Raw genomic sequence first — 26826 nt, forward strand, 5'->3', positions numbered from 1 at the left:
CCCCTCCCCTCTCCATGGGAGAGACGATGGGAGCCTTTTAAAAAATTGGGCTGGGGGGTGGGATAGAGGGCGAGGTTGCTGCCGGAACCAGCCTAAGTAGGTCTTCTTGACCAGAAACCCGAGGCGGGAGGAGTGGGGGGGGGGGTTGCTTAAGAGAAAGGGAGCCCGCATTCCTCTAGCGGCGACCTTTTCAGAAAGGCTCTTCGGATGCTCGCCAGAGACCGGGGCGAGAAGGGCTTTTGCTCAAGCCTTGGTCCTTTGGGGCAACTCGTTTCGCGCGAGCCCCATTGTTTCTTTTCCGCTTCAGCTCAACGTAGTAGCGAAATCGATGGACCGATCCGAAAGCGGCGCTGCGAGAGCGAAGCGGCGCTGCGAGAGCGAAGCGGCGCGGTCCGTCCGGGACGGCCTGCCAGCCAACTCCTCCGGCAGAAGCGGACTGCGGGTGGGTGGAGGGGGTGGGAAAGGGGTGAAATGCGCCGTTCTCGGCGGGGAAACGGAGGAAGGACTCCGCCGACTTCCACCAGGGAGGCTGGGTCAGAGCTATCGGGCCAACTTTCGAGGCACTTTGGAAACATCCTCCGCCTCTCCCCCAATATCTGGCAGGGGTGAGATGCAAGACAAGCAGCGGATGCGACTCCCCCTCCTTTTATTATTATTTTTCAAATCACGGCCGTTGACATTCCCTTTCTCCTCCCTTTTTTCCTCCATCCCTTTTCTGCACCTTTCTTAAGACAAATCGGCTTCTTTTAGTTCTCGTCCGGCTTCCGCCTCGAAGCGCCAGGCTGTCCGCCCTTGCTCCGAGACTAAACTTTTGAAGGCGAGGATGGAAAGAAGTCAGATAAACGCAGCCGCCCCAGCTCGCCAAGGACACAGTAGTAGTCTAGCTAAAATAACAGACCCTTTCTTTTTCCTGGCTGATTCCTCACTTTCAGGCGCTCTTTTTGCGCGGATATGCTTTTGCTAGCAAAATTGCACGTTTCCTCCGTATAAAAACGCTTTGCTTCCAGAAAGTCTGCCGTGCCAACTCACCGCTTCAGCATCAGGCGGGAGTAGTCCAAAAAGCGAGAGTAGCCTTCGCTTCTTCACCGTAGATTGCAATTCTACACGCGCCTTTCCTTGGAAGTACTTTAGATTGACACGAAGTGACCTTCCAGAAAAGGGACGGTCCTAGGGCCCTATCCATTAAACTTTACAAGTCTTCAGTTCTCTTTTGGGGTTGTTTTTGTGAACATTTGCGGCTTGCCATTGATATACCCATGGGAAAAGGTGGGGGATCAATAAATAAAAGATTGTTGCCCATAAAGCTGCTGACAGGAAGGCACTAAGAGAGTGATAATTCGGGACAAGAAACCATTGGTTGCCCTCTGACACCACTGGATGACATCGTTAGCAGAGTAAGGAAGATACTCAGAGATGATTCACACCCTGGTCAGTGTCTCTTTGCACTTCTACCATCAGGCAGAAGGCATCAAAGTATAGCCAGCCGAACAAACAGGTTTAAAGATAGTTTCTATCTTTGGGCTGTGAGACTTTTAAATACAACCACAACCACTCCATGCACACACTAGTTTTTTTTATTTTTTCGTTTCTGTTATAATTTTGCACCAGTGAGGTTAAAACCAATTTTGTTGTATTTATGTACAATGACAATAAAGATTATACTTATACTTATTACAAAGGCGATAATTTTAAGGATGATGCCAGCCATTACAAACGGATATTCTTCTATTATTATCACTCACAGCAACTATGTTACTGTATTCTGAAACTTTTCCCTTCTTCAGAAGGTTGGGCAAAATGCAAATCACCAACATGGGGGGTCAAGCAAAATAGGGGAGCAGTGAACAAAACCCCCAATTACTTTGCACAGTATCTAGAACATTTTCTTCTTTATTCTCACTCGTTTTTTGCACCTTAACCTTTCTTCTGAAGAAGAATTTTAGAGAATTTGGGTATGTTTTCACTGTGTTATGAGGCACTTCAGTTAGTCCTACAATCTTTCAATTGCTGAAATTAAGATGTTGACCTAATGTGAATTCTAGAATGTCCAACATGACTACTTTCGGTTTTAGTATAATCCTACTTTCTCTTTCCTTTTTCTTCAGATATCAATGTACCCTTCTGCACAATTCTTTTGCAACTTTGGAGAAAAATTAAGTACTTGTAATTAAATATTCCAGGGCCAGGGTAAAGCAATTCCATTTTAAAAAAATGCACAATCTCTGACAGTAAAGGTAGGAATTGTTTAAAAAGGAGACTGGAAGCAAGGCTATTATTCATCAGTTAAATGAGGGGATTCTCATATAAGTGCAAAAATGATTCTGTGCTGTTAAAACACTGGAAATTTCTCAACCCAGCTGCAGAAAGCTCAGACATTTCTTTTGGGATGAAGCCAAGTAAAGCATACTCATTTTCCTGATGCATTTCATGAACTAATGAAATTTTCTACCAGTTGCAGTAATCTCCCACTGGTCATAGTAAAATTGCAGAGCACAGGACATGGCAGTTCCTCGAGAATTAAGATGGAGTTACTTCGCTCATTTATAAATTCAATAAAATCAATATTGCTTCATCATTTTTTTTGGCTGACCGGCTTATGGAGGATGGAAGGTTTTATGATATTGGGATGGTTCACTATCTTACAAGGTAAACTTATCTGATAAACTTCATTAGTACTAAGTTCTTCACCAGGACTACATAAATACAAGTACCATTGAAGTATATGCTGTACTACATTCTTTAAGTCATATTTCTATAGCTTTGTATAGCCCCAGCACATAGATGGCACTCTAGGTAATATAAGGGAGAATTAAATTAAGCCTTTAGAGAAACCAGTGGATGAGTGAAAATCCATGAAGATCAATCCTTTGTTTTATGATTTCAAGTACTCTTTTCCTGCAACATTTTTAAAAATTCTCATCCTATATTGCCTTTTTGTGTTATGAAGCATGGGTGTCCACAGGATAGGCTAATAAAAGTCAAGCTAGCAGTTGCAATTGTGCAACCAATACTGATCTTAACTTTTTAACATTCCTACTATCAAGGAGCTTTGTTAAACCATTATGCAGTAATGCAGACCTTTGGTGGGTGTCTTATGTTCAGATCTAGTGCATTGATCTACAATTAAGATGGAATGAGGAGAGCTAGTCTTGCCTTAGGCATTAAATCACAGGGTGACCGTGGGTTAGTTTCTTTCGTTTAGTCCAAGGATAGAGGTAATCCAAAACTATTGCCATAAAAACTACTTGGACTTGTCCATGTAAGTCACCATGAATGAAGACTGAATTGATGTACCAAAGAAAAAAGTGACTGTATCCTACATATGCTTAAATATAAGTATTTATATGTTTTAAACATTGTCCATTTTGTTTTTCCTTTATATATTTATTTGTATTTTATTCTTTCTTTTATTTTCCATTTTGAAAAATGAAAATGGATAAGACAGATCTGTGACCTTCCAGAATTGAGGTGACAGAAATGAAAAAAGTGCAGAATCATTTATATTATTTAAATGCAAAACATTTTGTGTCCTTTTGACAGTATACTTCAGAAAACAAAATCAGAGTAGAACAATACATTAAGAAGACATGTGCATTTTTTATTCATTATGGGGTGGACTTGCCGTTCTATTATTTCCACAGTCAGACCACAGTTTCCTGCTGGGAAAGATATAACACATGAAAAGAGACCCTAAAATTATTTCAACAATCAATTGGAAGTTTTTACTCAACATTTGTATTTTAAGTTTATTTACACATTAGGTACAGTGAAACAGTGATTAAAACAATGGAGAAATCTAGGAGCATCTGAAACCATAGGATCGCATAGCATCATCACTACAGCTCTGGTCTAAGAATAATTGCTATGCACTCTTATTTCACGTGCTGCAATCTACATCAATCATAAGGCTATCACTCAATGAATCCCAATAAGATGTGGTACTTTGCCTTTTGAAAAGTATTGTGTTTTACATGAACTAGATTTGATCTGAAATGACTGTTTACACATGGAAGTAGTAATATATGCCTCACACATGGAATATTGTAAGAACTGATCAATGCATATGTGCTTATAAACATGCCTTAACCACATTTCCTCAACCATGGAAAATTTATTGGAGCATGCCTAGATATTTGCAACCAGAATGAAGTTCCACTGTTTTTAGTGGGGCTTATTTTTATACCAGTTTTCCTTTTCTAGAGCACAAATATCCATTTGCAGTGAGGATGTGAGGAGATAATCTATTAATACAGCAAAATAGATACCTGATCCATAAGTCTACTTTAAATGGCATTAATGTACTTCTCAATAAATCAGATTTGTCTTATTTTGGTGGTGTATTAGCCTTTTTTGATGGGCTACTGAAACTATACTTTATTGTTGCAGGATATAATAACAGAATTTTGAAAGCCTGATTAGAGTATATGCCTCTCTGTTCTCATACCAAAGAAAATCAAGGCAGGAAAATCTTGAGTTTCCTTCTTATTCTTTTCTCAGCTGCTATTTACATATATAATGACTGTTGCATTCCTTCTTCAAGACCATCTCCATAATCCTCTCCATGATGCTACAATTTTAGTAGTATATAAAGTTAGATCATGTAGCATATATATTGTAGAACTAAATCATCTCTACAAACTGGGCTAAAATAAAAATAATTTATGGCTTTCGTATGTTTATATAATGACGATGTTGAAATTTTTAGCCCCATGTTGGTAAATAAAACAAAGGTGGGGATTTCAAATACTGCTTGAACCATAATCGTCACATCATTTTATTGTATGGGAATTATAGTTCAGCACTGTAACTACCATTAGGCACTTTATATTACACAGTACAGCAGTTTTTATATAGTTCTAATATGTCCCAAAACTTCTTAAATATTTCTAATTAGGATTATTTCAAATCGGGATGTTTAAAAGTAGTAACTGTACAGCAATACTAAATTCTATGCTATACTATACTATACTATACTATACTATACTATACTAAGTTCTACCCAATGTCTTTGAAAAGGTTTTTGTAGCTTTGATTTTATAGCCTGGAATAAGAAAATGACAGCATAAAGTAAATGCAAATTCTATGGATTCATATATCATATGCGCTCTCTCTCTCTCTCTCTCTCTCTCTCTCTCTCTCTCTCTCTCTCTCTCTCTCTCTCTCTCTCTCTCTCTCTCTCTCTCTCTCTCCCTCCCTCCCTCCCTCCCTCCCTCCCTCCCTCCCTCCATCTATCTATCTATCTATCTATCTATCTATACACACACACACACACACACACACATATACACACACTCCTGTATTTCATGTACATGCCCATACAAATTTCTTGGAAAAAGTTTGTAAGTGTTTACTACACCTTCATCCAGGATGGATTTTTTGTTTTTGTTTTAAATTTCCTATACCGATATCAGTTTGAATTTCCTAACATTTCCCATTCAAATGCTAATAAATCCTCAATTTGCTAAGCTTCTGATCCAGATCAGGTCAATTAGGTGCATCTTAGTATTCATTATTAGAACGATTCTTTAAATAGTCATGATTTTATATTAAGACTATATTCAGCAGTTAGTGGCAATATTTTTCAGTCAAAGAAAAGATCCTCAAGGCCATGAGTAAGGGGTGCTACTGTTTTGTTTGTTTTGTTTTTTGAAAAAAAGCCATTGCAATTCATTGTAGACAAATTGTAGAAGCCAAATACTATAGTTTCTTTAATTGTCTAAACTCAGTAGAGAACATTTTAGTGAACAAATAAAAATAGCTCTTACAACACCTGTGGAATCTTCCTGTGTCATTTAGAATTCGGTATAATTTACATTGAAATGTTACCTTCAGACCATATTTTTAAAACATGTGTTACAAACAGCCAATAATTGGCAGCAAATCCCCTCTGGATTCTTTCCAAAAAGGTAAGATTAAAGGTTCCTGTTAGGCACAGGCCTGCTGGCAACAGGAAACAGAAATTTTGCACTGTTTCCCAGCCTTCCACCTGAAACTTACATCTGACTTTAAAAAAAAAAAAGCACAGCAGGAGGTGTAATTATTGGAATAATCAACCCTTCTATAACCTTACTGAAGGGCTGAGGTGTAGCCAAGTGTCTGTTTCCCTTACGAATATGATTATTTCATGGTGAGCTCAGTTAACATCCTCTTTCAGTAATTACCCAAGTTTTTTCTCATTTTAGAAAGATAGTCAAATGTTTAATTCTTTAACAGTAATGAGCCTGCCAATTTACACAGTAAAAATGACATTTAAATTACTGGGAGCCAAGGTTATGTTGAAAATAGCCCCACAGTTTATGCATCCTAACCCTGAGTGCTGTGGCTTCAATTTTCCATCCAGGGTCCAGCCCCACCCTACTACTCTTCTTACTCTACTTCAGTGTTGCTCAACCTTCACAACTTTAAGACATGTGGACCTCAACTCCAGTGTTGGCTGGATGATACTGGAAATTGAAGTTCACACATCTTAAAAGTTGTCAAGGTTGGTAAACACTGCTTTTATTTCATCAAATCCATCCCATCTTTAAAAAGTGGTTAGCTGAAACACTTCTCATATCTGACTGCTTTTAAGCTTTTGATACAGCTTTTATAGTGAGCTTTATAACTCTCTTTCTTTCTCGCTCACCTGCACACATAGAATTAATTGAGGTAGATGTCAGAGTAACATATTCAAAAAAAAAAAAATCAAGTCTAGAGATTAATCTACCCCTCAAGATCAACAATACTTTATTTGTTCTCCCACTTATTCAGAACATTATTTCAATCCATATTACTTTCATAATTTCAAATAACATGTAAATTCCCAGAATCTCATTATAATAGGATATAGATTCCAGAAGGGTAATTTAAATATTTCACAGTCCACAGGGGAGAAAGAAAATGTATGTAATTTCTTGGAAATGAATTAATTGTAAAATATATTTTCAAAGCTAGGTGCTGAAAAGTGACACCTGAATATAAATTGCATGCCACAGTTAAAATGGTATAATGTACAATAAGTTGTGATTATAGAAAGTCTTTGTGATTATACTACCTTTTAGTACCTACTACTGCAGGGTTTATCCTACACTTTAACTTTAAAAAATGTAGAGAACGAAACTAATAAACAGAGCTTTCTTGAAATATTGAATGATGTAAATGAAAAAAGAATATAGCACTTACCACGTCCACTCTCTTTATTTTGAAAGTCATTTGCTTTACTTAATCTGTTCCATGGTAGTTACTTCACAGTTTACAACTCTTAGTCGGCACCTTGAATGTTTAAAAGCACAACAGTAAGAGATTATTAAAATACAGGTCTCTTATTAGTGAAGCAATTTGTATGAAAACCTTTGAAAATAACTCCTTTTATGCCTTAGGCAAATAGCTGCTATCACTTAGAAACTACATATTAGGAACAAGTTTAAAGATCAACCGTTTTTAGTAAATTCCATTTGAATTCTGTCTTTGAAATGCTGAATTATAATAATAGTGAGCCAAGTCTTACACCAGGTCTAGAATACCAGACTGAAATAAATGCAAATAAAAAGATATGCTCGGTACTTGGTATAATTTTTAACAGTTTTAGCTTTCTCAATAAATGTATGTGCTTATTTTCTGACTTATTCATCATGCTGAATAAGTTAAACTCAAATTATTATGGCACTATTGCAGTGTATATTTAATGGAAAAATGTTGAAAAGATGGCTTTATGTCAGCATAGTATCTTATTACAACTACTATTATCATTACCTATCCAAATTTTTACTTGTGTATCAATATGTGCATTACACAATATTATGTGCATTATCGAGATAAAATAAATCCTATGTGGTCAGTCTTAACAGCAGATACTAATATAATGAATATAAAACTAATCTTGATCCATTGTGAGATCTCTTGATGAATTTCTGTAGAAAATAGTGAGTTAAAAAAACAACAGACAAATGAAATGTGGTGCTTTCTATCATTCTCCCCACTTCTATATTTTGATTAATTTTTTATATGCCATCAGGTTGGTAACGATTCTTAGCAACCACATAGATCAGATGTCAAACTTGCAGTGCCACGTTGTTGTCATGTGATGTATCACAACTTTCCCCCCCTTCGCTAAAATGGGGGTGGGCGTGGCCAGCGCATGATGCATCTGGTCCGCGGCCTGTGAGTTTGACATCCTTCATATAGATAACATGACAATTTGTCCCTATCTGGTCCTTCAGGTTTTCCAGTAGTGCGCCCATTGCCACAATAACTTTGTTTTTGGTTTTCCTCTTATCTTTATCTCCCAACTTTCCCAAAATCAGAGGCTTTTCTTTGCAAAATGTGTCTGAAGCAGAATAACTTGACCGTGGTTATTTCCTTCCTTCGTTCCTTTATTCCTTGTGACTTCAGTGAGAGTTCTGGATTGATCGATTTGTTGTTTGTTCTAAACTCCAAGTTCAAAAGTATCAATACTTTTTTATCTAAGTTCTTCAAAGTCCACTACTGTACTTGTATATAGGATATTGCTTTTTAATACCTTGCTAGATTGTAAGCCTGTATATTTTGCAATAGGCTCTACTAGATCAGTTTAGAATTCTGGTTCTTCTTGGGCTATTGTCTATTGCTGCAGATTCTGTGCCTTGTATGGGTATAGAATTGGCTCAACTGAAAATGTAGACAGCTAATGATACAAGTAACAATAGCAATGGCACTTAGACTTATATACCGCTTTGCAGTACCTTATAGCACTCTCTAAGCAGTTTATAGGGTCAGCATATTGTTCCCAACAATCCGGGTCCTCATTTTACCAACTTCGGAAGGATGGAAGGCTGAGTCAACCTTATGCTGATCAGGATCTCTTGGCAGTGAGCAGTCAGCCTGCAATACTGCAATCTAACCACTGCACCAATATGGCTCAAGTAGTATAGTAGTAATAAAGTACCCATACTGACTAAAGCCATCTTTTCAATATCTTTCCAATCCATTAAATGAATAATTACCTCCCTCACTTACAAATTTATATAGCCTGTACCTAATGCTGAAAAAAATGAGAAGTATTTCTGATGAATAGCTTGTGTGACCAATAATAGTTCCAAATTACTCCTTGCTGTCTAAAGACTGGGAGAAGCACTCTTTAAGCAGTTTAAATATAAGCAAAATAGAGAGAGAGAAAAACAATTTGAGAAGATTTTATTGTAAAACTTTTGTGTAGTTCATACCTTATAACTACATATAATGATTAAGCAACTGATATTATTTAATGACTATTTCTTCCTCATATATTAACTGGTTTTCATACGGCCTAACCCTAATCCTAAACATTTGTAAATATGCTATCTAATACATATAGCATAGTGAGTCTCTATTATTCTCCTTTTAAAGGAACTGGGGGAAATGGAAAGAACGTGAACACCTCAACACATACAATATACAGATTTTATTCATGCTGTACTAAGTTTCTAACAATTCAAATTCATGCATTGATTTTTAAGTTCTACTATGTCCCATGTTTTACTCACAGGTAAAAATGACTACCTTGCACTCTTAACTTTTTTTGCTATTTCAGATATCTTCCGCCTCCATCTGTGAGACCATTTTAAGGGCTTGCAAATTAACAAATTCCTCCTACATTTGATACAGCTCTACAGGCACAACATATGTACAGGCGTTTTCATAGAATGATTGGTATCTCAAATGTTTGGCTATGCAAACATTCAGTTTATTTTGACAGACCAAGATGGTTTAGTTTTCTCTTTAATAGGCATTGTGCTTGCCATGCATTAACCAAGGTTTGTTTAATTAACGCAAAATATAAAGGTATGTTTCAAAGGGAAGAAGCAGAATTCTGAAATGTAAAAAAATGTAGAGGGATTCAGAATTGGGTGGCTGTGTCGGAAGATACTGTCATTTAAAATGAATCAGGAACAGGTTTTAAGGTTGTTGCAATCCTGTGCACATTTTCCTTACATTTTTTTTCATTGAACCTTATGAAATTTACTCAGAGTAAATATAAATAGGATTATATTGTCTAAGTAGAAAAGGTAAGAAAAGGGTTTTGTGTATTTAAGAAACTTAGCCCTCATGAACATCAAAATATATGTAACACAGCAAGTTCTGAGTCTGTCAAAAGGGCTAAATAGATAAACGTGTCTTTCAGAAATGGGAGAATGTCAGAGTGTTCCATTCGTGGATACTGAGGGAAAGTACTCACTTTGTCCCTGGAGAAGCATATTATGTTGTATATAAGCGCACCTGCTTGGATCAATTTATAAATAGATCAGCTGCCCCAACTAGGCAGAAGGGCTTATTAGGACTGCAATTCCCAGAATTCCCCACTTACCATGACTGTTTGGGATTCTGGGAGCTGCAGTCCCTATTGGCGGGCATCGGGTAGGGAGAAGATTGAGTTAATGAAATTACACGGCACACCGCAACCCTCCACATATATTATGAGGAGCACATTGCCTCCAATGCAACTTGCCGGCCATCTAAACCCGTCACTACTGACACTTTAAGGCTAGACTTTTCGCAGCGCTGCCAGGAAGCGCCAGGGGCTGTGAAGCAGAGAACATCCGCCTGCCAAGCCTGCGCGCTCCGCCACTGAAGCTACGCCCCCTCCCTGAGAACTCCCAGGCAAATGTTAATAATAGCAGAGCAGGCAGAAATTCGAGAGGCGAAATATTTTCCCAGTATGGAAAGATTTTGAGGGGAAGGGAAAAAAAAAAACTTCCGTTCCTGACATTCTAACGGCACTAGGTTAAAAAACATAGGAACCTTGCCAGAAAAGAAGCAAGGGGAAACGGCGATGGCAACCTTGCGCATTTCACTTTACCAGTTTGCAGTAAGCAGATCCGATTTCCCTTAACAGTTCACCCCTCCCCTCCACTCATCCCGATTTAGAAGCTGTCCATTTAAAAGCAGAAAATCGACAGGTACCGCAAAGAAGGCCGAGGGAGTGGTGGGAGAGAGATTCCGAGAGCTGTTTGGCTTCAAAGCCATCATAAAAGGAGCCGAGAAAGTTCTGTACCTTCTGGAATTTGGACACCCATCGGCTTAACTAAAAAAAAAAAAAAACCCGGCTGGGCTCCCTAAAGACCGGTATATTTAATTAGCTCATAAACTTCCGTGGATGACAGTCGCGCTTCCAGAACTACCGGCTCCAGCCGCCCACAAGCAAAGCAAGTCAAGGGAAGCAGAACAAGGCTGCGACCTACGCACGACCCCCGGCTTTTAAAGCGATTTCGCTCCCGCCGCCGCCCCTGAGCCCAAAAGCGTCGCTTCGTCGGTCCTTCGGGCCACTCGCGAGGGGGACCTCCAAGAAATGTTGCCGCCGCCGCCGCGCTTCCAAAGGCGGCTTTGCTTTTGAGTCGGCCAGGTCAGCCCCAAAGTCGGCCGCTTTGAGTTTTCTTCGCTGAGACACAAGCCACGCGCGGGCGAGGGGCGGCCGGGGGGGGGGGGAGCCCGGGAGGCGAGGGCCTTCGGCTGTTGTCGGGGCCGATTTGCTCCGCCCCTTTGATTCTTACTGCACTCAAGAGCGGCTCTGTTGAAAGGGTTAATTTGGGGAAGGGGCGGGGGGGGTCGTTGCGGAGGTTCACGCCGCTTCCAAAGAAGTCGCGCACTTTGGAACCGCGTGGCTCCAGAGGGAAAAGCTTCGCTCAAATCTCAGCCAGCCACACGAGCTTTTTTTGAGTCTTTCGACTCCCAGGGCAACCGAAGCTCTTAGGCAGGACGACATAAACAGGATTTGGGGAGGGACATAAAAGCAGCACACGAATTATCAGATAATCTGCTTGGCCGTTGAGTGGATTCATCCAGTTAGGCAGGGGCTTTGGGCAGCTCTTTGGTGCCCTTTCTTAATCGTCCATATGTTTCACGCATGCCTTTAAACACAAGGCCTGGTTTTTTTTAAGTATTTCCGTTCTGTACACTGAAGATACACTTTCGGTGTTGGTAGCAAAAGAAATGTCATAAATCAAATATCTTTCTCTCCGCCTTGGTTGGAAAGTGGATTTTCAGTGAATTATTACCTGAGAGAGCAAAGTTAAGCAATCCTCCCCTCTTTTTTCAAAAAGGGTCCCTGGAAGATAATTCTTCTTCAGAAGTCTATTCCCAAATTGTATGTCCCCTAAGCCTCTTTTCTGCTCTTACTGGTCTAACTAAACAATTGGGGATTTAAAATAAATAAATAAAACAAGCACAAAGGGGTCTTGACGCTCACGAAGCTCACTTGACATATCATCAGGTTGCCGTGTAGTGGAAGGTCTATATGTGCAATTAGGAGAACCGGTGTTTTTAGGGCAATGGCAAGGTCTAGTCCAATGAAGAATTTGGTGGCCCTATGTTCTTTCCAGTAGTTAAAAAAGAAAGCAAAATAATTGAAAACTATGTGTGTGCATCATCTCCAATGGTGTGATGGGCAACAGAGAAATTAAACAAATAGTAAATAATAAATAAATAAATAAATAAATAAATAAATAAATAAATAAATAAATAAATATTGCTACAATGTACATTCCAGCAATATAGCCAGTGACAAAGGCTTATTCTTCAATTTATTCAGGTCTAAAAGGCTTATTTTGAGAGAACCTGTTCTTGTTACTTTTTATTTATATCCTGCCCTTATGCAGCTCAGGGTGGCATGTAAAAAGCTCCCCCACCCCCACCCCGGTCAAAACAACCCAGTGACATAAATTGGGCTGAAAGAGAGTGACTGGCCCAAAGTCACACAATGAGCGTCAATGTCTAAGGACAGTCTAGAACTCCCAGTTTCTAGACCAGCATCTTAACCACTACACTATCCATCTCTTCACAGGTACATAATATAGCAATAGCACTTAGACTTATATACAGCATTATAGTACTTTACAGCCTTAAGTGCTTTACAGAGTCAGCATTATTGTTCCCAACAATCTGGATCCTCATTTTACCAACCTTAAAAGGTGGAAGGCTGAGTCAACCTTGAACCAGTCAGATCGAACTCCTGGCAGTCAGCAGAATTAGCCTGCAATACTGTATTCAAACCACTCTGCCACCACACTCTGTATAATACATATTTTATTTTAAGTGAAATATAGGTCACATTTCTGAAATACAATGGAGAAAGATCTGTCATATGCTCTGTCCAAGTGCCACCTGTTTTAATATTTTAAAATCATGGTGTTATATAACAGATTGTCCTTACATTAAGATAGATGATAGATAGATAGATAGATAGATAGATAGATAGATAGATAGATAGATAGATAGATAGATAGACAGACAGACAGACAGACAGACAGACAGACAGACAGACACATAGCTGTGAATTGTATCTTTCTTTGGGGCTAAGCACAGATCTAACTGTCATGATCTGTTAACTACTATTTATGCTTTAGATTTTTTTGCCAGCTTGACAGACTGTTGTTTATTCTAAAAACCATAATTAAACCATGATGTGTAGACCTAGTGAAAAATACCTGTGCAACCATCAATGCTAGCCTCTGATCTGAAAATACTTTTCTTTAACCATACACATATATGAGAAGAAAATGCAGTCGATACTTTCTCACGGACTTGTATCCCCATAATGTAGAGCAGGGAGAGAGGCAATGGACCCAGAATGAAAATTAGACTGAGGCTTTACTGAATAATAACCTTGCAATAGTTTGGCATTAAAAGGGTAATAGCTTTAATATTGCAAGTGCCTCATAATATGCTGGATAATCAGTGCCCAGCCTTTTTGATAACTAAAACTGTAAAATATAAGTAGTCATCAGACGATGCAATAACATCCTTTGCCTTCTGGTGCAGCTATTACCAATTATTGGAATAATTATGTAGCTCAAACTCCTTATTTTGGGAGAGGGGAGCTGCCGTGTATTCCCATCTCCCTAAATCCTCTAATCAGGAACCCTGTCTTAGAACAAAGCACCATTGTAATAGCTTATAAAGGATAAATTTACAAGAATGACTGCTAGAAAATATTTTCAGGCCACAGCAGACAAATAAAAGATCTAGCAAAGACTTATTCCTGTCTTGTTTTTGTTCTTACTGAAAATGGGGGAACACACTATAAGTATATTAGAAAATGGCAATGGGAGGCAACAGTCAGAGTGAAAGGATTTTCTAAATGACTGCACTTTCTTTGAAAGACCAAGTTGAACTGGAAAGGAGGAGTTACTCCTCACATGTCACTAGCTGTGCTATGCTGCACCAGGAAAGGAAGATTGCCCTTTCCTGTTCTAGAGACAACAAGGTCTGTTTGCAAGTACAATATGAACCTGCTCCAGGATTAAGTCCTTGAAGATGTATGGTAGATGTTAAATCATAATTAGTTACATTGGTTACTCATAATATCTTCCTTCCTTCTTTCCTTCCTTCCCATCCACCTAGCTAGCCAGCTAGCTACCTACCTTCCTACAATAAAAATAACAAAAATAGAAGTTATAAAAATGCTACAGTAGAGAAACATCACTTGAAATATTTTCCAGAAAAGCTCAATTTTGACAACTTTTTGAAAGCCATTGAGGAAGGGGAAAGCTTGAATTCTGAGAAGAGATCATTTTACAGTATTGGTGTTGCCATTGAACAGCAATACATTTTGGCATTGGCTCTACTCAACTCTGCTAGGAGACACTGAAGCAGTTTGGAGAAAACATTCAGGCAGGTACCAAGCTATACACAGTAAATTATACTGTAGGTTAAAGCCAGACCCTTAAATAGCACCCGGATCTGAATCAATAACCAATGCAGGACCCACAATATCAATCTTACACTGGACGCCAGTAAACACAAGGGCTTCTGTATTTTGGATTAGTTGTAATCTGCATAACCTTCAAAGGTGGCCACATTTAAACTACATTGCAGTAATCTATCTGAGAGATAAGGAGAACATGAGATGTATAAATCAGTGCACCGGGCAAACCCACACTGGGCTTAGGCCCCTCTATACCTTGCTTCCATTTGATGTTCAAGCAAGAGCTATGAGTTCAGAAAGATCCAAAATCAGGAACTTGGTCCTTAAAATGTAGTGCTTGCATGTTCAGAGATAAACCTTTTGTTGATAGAAAACACTGATGTACAAATAACAACTGTCTTGCTTAAGTTCAATTTCTGTAATGTCCCATCCAGGCCTTTATAATTTCCAAGCCCCAGAATGGATCATCAACAGCATCTCCCCTATTACTCAAGTGTCAGTGTGTGATTGAATAGGATGTATACATTGATGATACCACCCTATACTGTCAGTTGATCCCCAATGATTTCATATAGATGTTAAAGTGCAAGGGAGAAAGGACCAACTCCTGTAGCGTCCCAGTTGCCTTAGGCCAGGAGTGTCAAATTTGATTTCATTGAGGGCAGCATCAGCGTTGTGTTTGACCTGGGGGGGGGGAGGCAAAGTGGGCATGGCCAAGGTGGACAAGGCCAGCTTGATGTCATTTGTGTCGGGGTGCCTGTGATGGCCCAAACACTCTGCCAGAGAAAATGGGCTCCCAAGTTTCATTTTTGGCTGCAACAGCCTCCCGCAACTCTCTGCCAGCGAAAATAGAGCTCGGGAGGACCGCCATGGCCCTCCCAAGCACCATTTTCACTGGCAGAGGCACCCGGGTTAGTCCTTCACTGTTTCTATGCTGGCCCTGTGGGTCAGATATAAGCATCCCTCGGGCCAGATCCGTTCCCTAGGCCTTGAGTTTGACACCTCTGCCTTAGGCCAACCTCTCACACCCACCAAAATAGACTGTAACTGTCATTAAGGAAAGAGCAAACCAAGTCCTAATCCCAATATTCATAGGTGGTCTAATAAGATACTGGTTTATAGTATCAAAAGTGACTATTGTGAGTTTGTGGCAGCATATAAATTCAATACATAAAGAAGCTCCTGATCTCTTCCCAGGTGAAATTCAAGATGCTGGTTATCACATTTAAAGCCCTACGTGGCATGGAACCAGATTACCTGTGGGGGCTTCTCTGCCCATTACACTAAGCCAAATATAGTAGCATGTTCCAGGTCCCTTCTTTTAAATATTGCATTCAATGGGATCTAGGAAGTATGCTTTTCCTATCAGCAGCACTCTTTCACCCAAGATCCAGCAGGTTCCAGCCTTTTAACCTTCCAAATCTCTTATCACAAGGTTTGAGGCTAGAACCTGAAGATGGTTTTGTTGCTTGCATTGGACAAGGATGGTGAATGTGTCAAATTTCAGTATTTATTGTTTCTATTGTTTTTTTAAAAATATTTGTAATGTTGTCGCAACCACTCCAAATTGTGTTTCATAAGATAAATCAATCAATCTGGGAAGTAAGGCAGCATGCATAGAATGCCGTCTACATGTCATCTTTGACTTACAAAAGTTCATTTAGTGACTGTTCAAAGTTACAACTACAGTGAAAAAAGTGACTTATGCCTGTTTGTCACACTTATGACTTGTTGCAGCATTCCCACAGTCACGTGATCAAAATTCAGACACTTGGTGACTGACTCACATTTACGACAGTTGCAGTGTCCCGGGATCATGTCATCTTTTGCAGCCTTCTGCCAAACAAAGTCAATGGGGAAACCAGATTCCCTTAACAACAATGGTTGTTAAATGGGGCAAACATTCACTTAACAACTGTCTTGTTTAGCAACAGAAATTTTGGGCTCAATTGAGTTCGTAAGTTGAGGACTACTTTAGCTCTGAGTCCCATCCCATTTTTCTTTTCATTCTTGGCGGCCTTTCAGTATTAAACTGAGGGCACGAGATGGTCATATGATTAAGTACACAGCTGCCACATTCAGATGAGTGGAATTTGAAAGGAGTCTGGCATAGAGAGAGTATGTATAAGACCAGCCTACCTTTTTCATGAGGTGCTGTTTTATGGCAGAGTGCTGGTATGACTGGTACACAGCTCTATTCAAGGGCTTGCTAAGCCCACTGATTAATCCAACCAAGCAGGCAGCTGTCTTTTAAAGCAATATAAATCGCAAAACAAAATGCTGGTACCGTTCCCTGGATTTGTAAGCAATAAAACTTTCAGTATCAAAATAAGTCACTCACTGGAAACCTTCAGTAGCAGCGCAGGGCCCACAAGAAGGCAAACCAACTGTAAATAGACACTGGAAGAAAATTCCAGCAATGCAACAGGTTAAGCTACATGTTCAAGCAGTTGTGATACATTAGAATGTAAGTGCCCCAAATTCCTACCAGTTATATAGGAAAAGGACTTTTGGTATTCTACGGGCAGAAGAATTGTAGAGGCAGCAAGGAAATGTGTGCTAGCTCATATGTAGAAGGGTGGGAGGGAGTTTGGGACTTTTCTGTCAAGCCGGGTAAAACAAGCCTGCATTTGCTGACTTGCCAGGAATAGAATCATACTTCAGCTGTGCTACTGTGAGTCCAAATGCTAAGCCAGTAAGGAACCCAGACATAATGCCTTCCTTTAACCTTGCATTTCCCACAACAGCATTCTAAGGCCTAAATTTAAATATGTGACATGGTAAATTAGAAATCATTAAAAAAACACACACACACAGAGAAAAGTACGCTGCCATACCATCCACAACATATCAGAACTGTATTTTAATATACAATTTCATTAGCTTAGACTTTGACTGCGTTTGGCTAGTTGTGCAGTATTTTTAATTATTATTATTATTTGTATTATTTTCCATGTAGTCATCAGGAAAGGAGTTCAACTTTGATATTTGTAGGTGGATCAGTGAACGGAACCATCCTGTATCATTCATGAGGTAATTTAATGGGATTTACTTCTCAGTAAGAATTGCTTTGTAATGTCTTGCTTGCCTGCGTGCAAATAAACCACAACCTGCCTTCCTCACAAGTTGTACAACCATCAGTTGTTTTCCATGACGATGGGGAGTCAAGCAAATCAGCAACCAATAATTATATTAGAAATATAATAGATAAAAATAGCAATTTCACTGTAGCTCTGTGCATCTCAGAATTACTGAGAAGTAATTTCCATTGTACTGAATGGTGCTTATTCCTAGAATGGAGTATTCAGGATTGGAACCCTTATATCCCAAATAAATATTGCCTTTTCATAAATAGAAATAACCACAGCTCATGTACATATGGTTCCTTGTGTAAATAATTGGTTTAATCATTAAATAAACTCAGAAAATGCTGTGAATGCGATTCACAGGCACAGGATTGAAATAAATAGGTGGTGTTGATTCCAGTGAGATGTGGTTTCCCTTACCCTGCCTGACATTCCCCATCACTCTGATGCCACTTTTATTTTGCTTTCTGAATTTCCCACTATCTCCCTTTACTTCTTTTGAGCAAGCAAGAGAAAGAGGGCATCAGTCTAAGTCCTGTATATTTTTCTCCTAAGCTCTATCATCAGGAAAATAGCTCCAGAAGAATGGTTAAGATAACATTAGTGATACGCTACAGAATAGTTTGGTTTGTAGTTGTTTTAAGCTTCATTATTTTATCTGGATAAACGTTTGTATATTTTCAGATGATTTGGGACATTTTCAAAGTTTCCTGTGCTGCAGAATCATCAAAAATGTCCATGACTGAAATTCAAAAAGTATACATAATCCATTACCATGCTTGGAATGAAACGAAACTATGTCCCATGGTTATTATTAAAATTATGTGACTGAATGAGGATGAGGCAGCTAAACTTTTTCATTTTATAGAGCTATCATTGACATAATAAAAATATTATCATAATATATATTCCACCCCCCCCCCCAATTGATTGGCTGTTTTAAATGACAAATGATGCAGGAAAAATGCAATTTTCTTCATTTTAAAAACTTATATGGAACTGATTCTGGAGCATACAAGAAATTTATATGCTTCTTTAAAATGATGTTAAGAAAAGGAAAGCAAGAAGAAAAATATTGGTTCAAGTGTAAACCACTTTAATAATTCTTTATGGACTGATTAATTTCCTAGACTTCAAACAATCTTTTAAAATATGAATAATTGTGAATTTTTTTGCATAGAGTATTACTTTCATTGTTCTAAATTAAATGAGCAGGAGCAGCAATGTTACAGATGTATTACATATTTATTTATATTTTTTCTCTATAGTCTGATCCTTTTTGTACATATATCACTAAGATTTTGAAAATAATTTGTTGCAGAAAACAGAATTAAGCAAGAGAGCAATTGTGCATGGTCTTCTCTTAGCAATTTTATAAAGTATAACTTCATTTAATTAAGTAGAGCTATTCTGCTTTTTGCATAGAATAGGAAAAAGGAAGGAAAGAAAGAGCTCATTGTTTCGAAATCATATGACATCTTTTTGCCTTACTATGTTTAGAACAAAGAATTGCATATCTGCATATCCAGTGCATTTCAAATGCAGTTAAGGGCCATATGTACATGCTCTCTAGAAATCTCACCCTGGACAATTGTTACCATTTAGAGTTAAAGAAAAACATATAGTGGAAAACTGAACTAAATTTCCATTCATTATGTGTGTTAAAAATTTAGAAATGGATGATAAAAATTCTACAGTCATATCTGGAAAGCCCAAAGAACTATTTTTAGAGAGAGAAAAAGTTAACATGTAGTTTTTCAATATTTAAAGTGGTGTGCTTTAAGAAATAGCCCAATGAAGATCCCATTGAGATGAATAGGACAAGCACAAGATGTCGTTTTATAAGGTTTGCCCCAAAGAATTCCCATTCTATAATGTCTTGTATCTACTCAGTGAGCAGTGGGTTACAAAGAAATAAATATGCTTACTGCCAGAGTTTTAAGTACAGACTATACTGCCTTATGAAATGGGACCTGAATATGTCCTCCGATAAAATTTGCGATTATTAAGGTTCAACAATTTCACATTCAGATAAAATTTAAGTTCCATTTACTGCTAAATATGTTATTGAGGAAGGACTTAGAATGGGCCATGGTATAGTACTAATATCATCTTATTAATTAAGATGAATTTTAAGTATTGATTAATATTTTAAAATGTATATTGGGTTCACCTGGAATATGCTTTTAAAATTAATCTGCTAATATTTTGTTATCACATTCCTAGAGTTTTATGTAATATGGTAACAATGTGTAAAATTAACAATTAGGTTTAAGATTAAAAATAAAAATCTGGCAGTATGATTTTGATGATCATGGTTATTTATTATATAAAAGGTACCGTATTTGGTTTTTCAGCAGTAACAAAATATTTTTTGGCAGGAGAGAATTTCTATCAAGATTTAATAAAGGTGCATCATATTAGCAGATTTTGGGTTCTTATATTCCATAAAAACTAACACTTTTTGGAAAAACTACTTAAAGCTTAATATCTTAGTGACCATGTTATGAAATTGTTTGATGGTATGTGGATTTCTGTCTCTTTATCCACCCTTTTCTTTCTTTACAACTTTATAGAATTATTTTTCAGAATAGGGGATTTTTTTCCCCAGATAATATATTTATCTTAGTTTAGAAACGAACATGGTACATTAAGGAGTTTTACAGAGCAGTGCAGTCTTCCGCACTATGTTTGTTGGCTTTTATGCTGAAAGAAATATATAAGCAATTTCAATAAACCCATAAAGCTTTAGTTGCTTTGAATAACCAGATTTATAAATTGCACTATCCTTTTCTCCAACATAATTTGTACCATTGTTTAAAATTAGCAACCGTTAGTAATACTTCACAAATTTTAAAATATTATTACAAATGTCCTTGGCATTCTTCTGGAGCAGCTGCATGGTTTTAACAGATATCAAGACAAATCAGCTGTTCTCTATGTTTCATTTAAATAAGAAAAAGAAGTCAGAAGGATGGCAAGAAAGATACCAAATTTCTTGCATGAAATAGGAACCCTGGAAATCCGTTAGATTGGCTTCCAAAAATGTATTAAATCTGAGAAGTTAAGAGTTGAGTCCTTGTCTCTTGAAAGCAATATTTTTTTGTAGGAAAACATGGAAATATGTTCTGTATGAAATATCTTTAAAATAGTTGAACAATACTTCCTTAAAGAGTTGTCTGATACATGAACAATAATTCTGAATTTTTTAAGCGAATAACTTAATGTGCCAAATTAATGTCATAATTTATCTATCTGTTGTTCTGTGCTCTTTAAACTTGTGTGCCAGACAGTATGTCAGTATGGAATCTGGTTGTGAAAAGCAATTTCATATGTTCATTTTGTATATAATATTAGTCTTAGACTAAAAAAAAAAATCAAAACTTGATTACTTGTTTACAGAAATGCTTTCCATTTGTTTGACAGTTTGTAAGAACTGCTCTGAAGCATAGTTAAAAGCACAAGCTTGTGAAAATAGAAATTCATCATAAAAAAATCTGCTCCTCCCCAAATATGTCTTAGCATTTGATCTTTTTTCCCACGTCTTTGCTGTAATTAAAATAAGATTGCCTTTTAAAATGTTATCCTTTGCAAACTGCTTGGTGGTGTTAAGACATAAACAGTTGTGCACATTGAATTCTCTTTGCAACTAATATGGAAGCACTATTATATTTCTACTTTTCTCCACATAATCTAGTAAAATCAGCAAAATGTGTACCTGACTGCCTTTCACATTCTCTTTAAGGTAAGTTAACTCCAGAGGCTGTATTCAAAAGATAATTTCTAAAGCATTTTACAGGTTGGACAAACTTAATGTAGGTATAAAACATGCCTGATGAACTGTAATTTATCTCTTTCACTATTCACTTCAAAATTAAAAGCCATGTATTGTTCCGAAGTGAAGGATGCATTTTTCTTTCCTTTTTCTCCCAATTGAATTATTCTGCATGTGTGTGTATAAATGTTCCTCAGCCATTTTGTCTTCACTGGCCCATCTGATCTTACTCATCAAAAAAGTAACAGGCACTGAATTTCCCTGGGCAAGTTTGCCTTGTCAGAGTAATTATTGGAAAACAGCACATTTCTCAACCTTCTCCATTGGGGTATTTGTAGAAACTCACCCATTTTTGGTTACAGGCATGGTTTTATAAGGGAATTGTCAGGCTGACAGCGAATCAACATTAATATTATCAATCTATCTAGTAAAAAGAAATTATGAAAACTCACCAGTGCCGTTCTTCTCCAGGAAGATGTCTCCGTCAGCACCTGCTGAGGGCTTTGTTGATTAAACTGACAGGTAAAAAATTCCTGTAGAATAAAGCCAGACCAGCTGGCTTTGAAGAGAAACCCCCCAGGTTGGGTCCTGTTTGCCTCACTCACCCTCTGCACCGAAGGCAGGAGCTTTTTCCCCTTCGCTGTTGACCTGTAAGATGCGTGATTTCCATGCACAAGTGTCTGGCAGGCCTGGGCCCACCTGTTCCTGTCACTCTGGAGTAAATTTAGCTGTAAAAGGTATCGCTATCAACCAGACCTTTGTGAGTTCTGGCAAAAGAATACAGAATTACTCTGTCCACAAAGCATGCTGTACATTCAGTTGGGAAATATCAAATCAATAGCGCTACCCAAAAATCACTCCTTTGGCAGATGTAAAATTAAAAAGTTATTCTTTACATTAGTGTAAATATTTCATTTCCAAGGCTTAAAACAAGGCCAGAGTTTGTATTTTTAATTTCAGCTAGAATACATCTATCATCAGGCCATGGAACCCCAGATTGATACGGAGCTGACCAAAGCGGCTGGTTTGATTGTGTTTGTTGCCCTGTAGGAGATGGGGGTGGGGTGGCTTCAGTGGTTTTTAATACTGTAGATTTTTAATGTTGTAGCTGCCTGGAGTCACCATGTGTGAGCTGGGTAGCCATATTAATTTGTTTAATAAAATAATTACACTTTTTAAAATAGAAAATGTGTTGATATCTTTTATTTTAAACTACTTAAGTACAAAAGTGGATGGCTTTCCTTTTACTCTTATTAGTTTAATTCAAACAAACATTAGAAACTTAAAACGGCTCAAAGAGAATTTATTCATAGTGCTTTACGAATTACCAAATATGTCTACTGAAAGGTTGCATGCCAAAACTAGGCATTTATGCCATGAAGCATTTAAAAAAATCTGAGAACCAGACCATTGTCATATTTGCTAATATCCAAGGAGGCATTTATTCCTTCAAAACTCACTTTGAATTCTATGAATCTTCTGAATTCTATCTCCCCTATTTGGCATTATTTGTTTTTCCTACCTTCTCCTCTTTGATTCCTCCCCCTCCCCCATATTATGAGAACTTAACACTGGAAAGGAAACAGTTGCTTCTTTTTTTTTTCTGAATATCTTGTCACAATCTATGAAAGGTCATGTCAGGGGTAAAGTGCCAGCCAACTGAGTTGCTTCTTAAATAAGCAAGTCCTGTTCAGCCTGGGTTTGGCAGGAAATTGCACAAAGTGGTTCATGTCACAGCCCAATCGTATTGTGTTAAAGAGGTATAGGAGAGAAAGAATGAAGGGTGTTAACATAAAAAGTGTCTAGGTCACAGGCTTTTTGTCAAATAAACAAGCTTCCTATTTACTTACTACATATAAACAGCTACTCACCAAACTATTTCTCTGCAGGGTACCACTTTGAGATGAAAACAGGGACCTGATTGGCATCATTTGGTATCCATAGAAACATGGTAAGTACTTCTCCCTAAGTGAATGTCTCTTATTCAAGATTTAAAGGCTGAGTACTGGCTAAGTGAGTGTTTTCATTTAATAATTATATGGGAGAAACTTTTTAGAAGCTTGCTAAGGGGAAACAGGTTCCTAGTAGTTGCGTGCGCCATAACAAAGCCCTTATGTTTGCATCATATTTTTTTTAAATAATGTGTTTTGGGTTCAAACCTTCCATCATTCCTCCCCCCCTATAAATACAAACACTCTTCATAAAATCCTAATGAATAGGAATTCAAAACTTTTTGAAGCTCCATTGGTACTGGAAAGTACTAATCATTGTTCTTTGTTTTCTTAGTACTTAGAGCAGGGTTTTCATGCTTGTACGTTAGATTCTGCCTCCTTTCCATTACTAAATAAAATAGACCATTAGGAAGGTTGGAGTGGAAAAGTACTCTTTATTTGTAGTATTATCCTGGTAACATGAAATATTGGATGGAAAGTGAAGAACAGGATTGCCTACACTAGGTTTGAAATTAAAATGTAAACATCAGAAGTCAACATCTTTTTTTTTCTTTTTTCCCTTGTACATCTCACCTTCTTCTCCCCTCTCCTTTTCCTTCCCTTAATTTCCTATTTCTATTTTTCTTATCAGAAAAATGGATAAACTGCAAGTATGCATATATATGTAGTCTCCAGTTATTAGGAAGTTACTTAGACATTAGGTGCCATCTGTTCAAGATAGAGCAGACTATGAAATCAGTCATATAGACGAATTACTGTTACTATAACTTTTATAAGTATGGTAAATTTTGCACATCTGAATGTGTCTCTCTGTTTCCTCCATTTTTCTTTGAATGAACTAGGAGGGCCTGTCTGAAACATTTATATAGTTCTGCCCTTGATTCAGATTTGTTCTATCTGCCCATAGCCTTGGCAACAGCTCTTCCTCCTGTCCCTCAAGGCCACTCTACTATAACTTCAGCCTTACCAGTTTAAATTAAGCACTTACCAGTGTTTTTACCAGTGATCTTGGTTTTTCTAAACATTTATTAGTGACTTTGGAAAGCAAATATCAGTTGAACAACTTATGAACTTTTGTGTCAATAGCCTATAAGGCTATATGGCTATGGGAGAACCAAGCCTTTGTGACTCAGAAGTTCATTGTTATCCAGTGCTGTCCAATAGTTTAAGGATGCTTTTTTAAGGCAAACTCTTTTTACTCCTTGCAAATGTGGAGTATTTAGTACGGACATACCACTTAATTGTTGTCTTTTTTGTTGTTGTCAAAACAGAGAAGCTTTTACAGATACTGGGGAACCCATTGGCCTCTAAGTGAGCTAAGTAAGTCCTGGATGACATGGAATCAACATGGCTACCCACAAAGACTTCTCAGCTACAAATACCATTCTGAATATTATCAGCAGGAGTTATGCAGAGCTCTCTTGTGTTGAATGCTCTGCATTTGCAAGGAGTAAAGAAGACTGGGAAACCTGCCTAAAACTCATTATTTAGTAAGAGAATAAAGAGACAAAACTGTTTTATGTCTTTGAATCAATTACAAGTTTTAAAAATTAAGAATAATATTCTTTTGTGACTTTATTTTATATTCTTAATATAGTTGTGATTATAGTCAGGAAATGAAAAACTAGATGATACATTTTAACTATTAGCAGTAAAATATCCTAGTTATTGCAATAACAACATCCAGTAACATATTTAAACTATCATAAGGGAGGAAAAAAGTAATATTTAACAGTATGAGGTCTTGCAATTCCATATGCAAGATGTTGAACCATTTCTTAAGAGTTTCAGGTGAACTGACAATTATCAATCTGTCATCTTTGAATATGAAACATCTATTGAAAATTACATTCATTTTGCAATGAATCCCACTGACAATAACTTAAATATTCATAAATTACATCCTTGGTTAGGTAAACAGCATTTTCTTAACCTGTACTAGAATCTTATATTCACATTTCATTTTATATAATGATTACAAGGACATATTTCTCTATAGAAAGATCCAGTGGAGGTAACTGAAATCCAACTGGTTTAGAGTTCTGGTTTCCCTATTTTTATCACTCTGCATATTATTTTCATTTACTTTCTTTATTGTTTTTATTTGCTAACTTTTCTCAGCAACCCATCCCTGCTGAGTGCAGATGGCATGAATGATCTCACAGATTCTCTGCTCAATAAGCCAGAATGGTATTACAGACATTCTATATTAAACTTCTCTTACTTCAGTAAAAATGCTGCTTTACCACATGCCTGCTTCATATTCTCCTGCATTCTCTACGTCTCTTCTTCTTTCTGTTTTACAATTCTCAGAAGTTTTATTTAAGAATTCTAACTGAAGGATCTTGTCAACATTTACTTGATATACTACTGGATCTTTTAGGGTTTCAGATAATCAGAGGGCCTATGTGAAAGTTTTGTAGTGGTCTAATGGGCAGAACCATATACTAATGAGGGAGGACATTTTAGGATAAACATGCTATGCACTTCAAATGTTTGCTTTGTTTAAAATGGGGTTGGTAAAAAATATATGCCACCACCAGTACACAACTATTGTTTACTCAACAGAAAGGTATGAGCTATTATCTACTTAAACATATCCCATTACATTGCCTATCTGGCTACCTATTTCAAGAAACGAGAAAACAATGTAAATATGAACATTTTAAAAAGAGATGGCTTTCAAATTGTTTTCCTTTTTAGATGATATAATTTACTCACTTTTTCATTGGCCAATATTTCTATCTAACAGCATGGTACTTGATAGAGGAATATGAAGATGTAGGAGTTCCTAAAGGGTATTGATGATCTTTGCAAAACTAAGTATGTCTATATCTCATTCTGCAAAACTACGTATGTCTACATCTCCTTTTAAACAGTGCACAAAGAACAATGGAGAAGAGCAAGGGGGAAAATAATCCTCCTTTTTTCCTTCAAGTGCATTGCACCTCACTTACTGTTCTTACCCCTATCTAAATTGAGCATAAGGAAAGGGAAAGGAGTAGAAATAAACTTTACAATAGCTAGATTACTAGTAGAATAAGGGACAACATTTTTCTATTTTTTGGGATTAGCTACAGTTGGTTTCTTAGTTTTCAGGTCTCACTTTCTTTCTCTGATTAAAAAATTCTGAGTCAGTCTGCGTCTAGCTTCAAAAAATTCACACATTTACAAAAAGCCTGCCAGTTGCTACAATCTTGCAATAACTGTAAACCTATTCTTTGAATGTCGGTCCTTATGTAGACAATGCATATATAAAATCTATGCACTGAAATAAAAACATCAGCAAAATTAGATACCCGTGAAAGTAGCAAATGTCGATCAAACAATTTAACCAAAGAACTCAGTGAATATGAAGTATTTCTAGTGGCTGAGTGA

At 37.4% G+C, this 26826-nt stretch overlaps 1 protein-coding gene across 6 annotated transcripts in view; it reads right to left on the reverse strand.

Annotated features, from left to right (window-relative positions):
* Positions 1 to 22151, reverse strand: part of MEF2C (myocyte enhancer factor 2C) — a 173197-nt gene extending 151046 nt beyond the window's left edge. For 2 of the 6 annotated variants that reach the window (XM_081942908.1, XM_081942909.1), the window contains exons 1-2: positions 21949 to 22151; positions 7162 to 7251 (exon numbers count right to left, since the gene is read on the reverse strand). The gene's annotated coding sequence lies outside the window, so the exon portion shown is untranslated. Of the gene's footprint in view, positions 1 to 7161; positions 7252 to 10300; positions 10320 to 21948 lie in introns of those variants that run through there. The other 4 variants (XM_081942906.1, XM_081942907.1, XM_081942901.1 and 1 more) reach the window with 4 other exon arrangements.
* Between the last annotated feature and the right edge of the window lie 4675 nt (positions 22152 to 26826).

This window comes from Natrix helvetica (assembly GCF_964273705.1).
Source record: "Natrix helvetica genome assembly, chromosome: 2".
NCBI classification, from domain to species: Eukaryota; Metazoa; Chordata; class Lepidosauria; order Squamata; family Natricidae; genus Natrix; species Natrix helvetica.